The sequence below is a fragment of the Arachis ipaensis genome, chromosome B02, assembly GCF_000816755.2.
Source record: "Arachis ipaensis cultivar K30076 chromosome B02, Araip1.1, whole genome shotgun sequence".
NCBI classification, from domain to species: domain Eukaryota; kingdom Viridiplantae; phylum Streptophyta; class Magnoliopsida; order Fabales; family Fabaceae; genus Arachis; species Arachis ipaensis.
This window is the reverse complement of record NC_029786.2, coordinates 28644364-28646169: the sequence shown is the minus strand read 5'-3', so window position 1 is coordinate 28646169 and position 1806 is coordinate 28644364.

The following is a 1806-nucleotide window of genomic DNA, read 5'->3' as shown; positions in this document are numbered from 1 at the left end:
CTTCAAAGATAACCCTTAGATCAAAGAAGTTCAATAGGATCAATAAGAAGAAAACCAGCGCATCAATTTGAAACAAACTCAAGCTGAGTCGAGGAAGCATGAGGTTTACAGAAGAGGATATTTCAAACCCAAGACAAAACTCACAGAACTTAAGAGCATGATTAAAAATACTTCCAAATACATTGTTCATAAAAGAATTGAAAACTTGCGGAAAAATCACTTCGCAGTTTGGAATAGAAGGTTAAGTAACAACATCCTTCAAGAGAGTAACAAAAGCATAATCGTGTCTTTGCTTTAATGCAAATTCATGTTGAAGTAGACTTTGTAGAGTTCTAAAACAAAATGCAATCATAAAACTCGAAATATTTTAGAAAGATAGTTAGGTGCACAACCTAACCAAAAGCAATCATAAAACTCGAAAGAGAAATCAAATGCTTGTTCAAAAATTCCCAAAGTTCATATTCAAACAAGCGTGTATAACATTCATAGCAAGGGTGAAAGAGGAAGTTAAACTCTTTTTAGAAAAGAAATTCCGAGATAAAAATTTGCTTACAATTTGGTAAAGGAAATAAGTGGTGCATTAGAACAGACCAATTCCCACTAAACAAGGGAGCTTTCCAAAACCTCATTTAAAATGGCGCATGCCAACTTTAAATTAATTTCGTCAAAATTGGACAATGGTTTCAATCTCAATCAAACAACAGAAAATAAATTCCCTCTACACAACTGAATAGCCTCGAGAAGTAGTTTCCAACTTTTCCAAAACCCGCGATTCGCCTTACTCAAAACTAGGATTTCATCTATGATAACCCATCAGTGCTTTCATATACATAATTCACTAGTATTAAGCCGGCCAAACTTAATACCAAGAATTATGCAATGCAAGACTAACGGCATTAATCAATAGACCGTCATGTGCATAAAGCTCTAATTCTCGTCACTCAACAAGACCTAATACATGACAAACACTCAAAGTATGCAATTGAAGCATAGTCAGTCCATTTCTCAGGCTCTACAGGAAGAACTGCTCTGATACCATAATGTAACACCCTAACTACCAAAGCTCACGCTTCCGGCTGCGCAACTCTGATAGCTCGGACATTACGACGACACTTATACTATTTAATACTAAAATATGAGCCTGTTTAAAACTTTAAACCGCAATACCGCTCCCAAAAATACTTTCGTTATACAACATACATCCGTACATACAGTACACTTACAACAACTCACAAAGAGTACATCCATATATACACATATATATATAATATTACAAGCATTAACCAATACAATTCCTATCCCTCTTACAAAATATATCAAGATAAAGGCGAGGGTACAATAAACCATAACTAAAACAATACAGAGCATCTCAACAACAACTAGATAAACTCTTCGTAACTTCTGCGCCCATATCCTGAAAGGGAAAAAAATGTAGGGGGGTGAGAACATCATCCTCGAAAGGGTTCTCAGTAGAGGGTTTTTGGGAATTACTGTAATAGGATACATGAAGATAAACTGTACCAGTGATTAATAACCGACTTATGCCTCTTTTCAAAAACAATTGTTTACAATAAAAGTAAAGTCAGAAATCTTTTCTAAAAGAGGAACCGTTCAATTCTCAAAACATCAAAGCCTTTCAAAATGGTTTATCTATACTGAACCAAAGTAGCCTTTCATATTTTATTCCCAACTAGAAACACGAAACCAAAATCAACCATCGGTTCATCTCATTCCAACCACGGCCCTAGGCCCAAACAATCCAACCATCAACCAATCAACACAATCCAACAGAGTCCCAGATGCAAA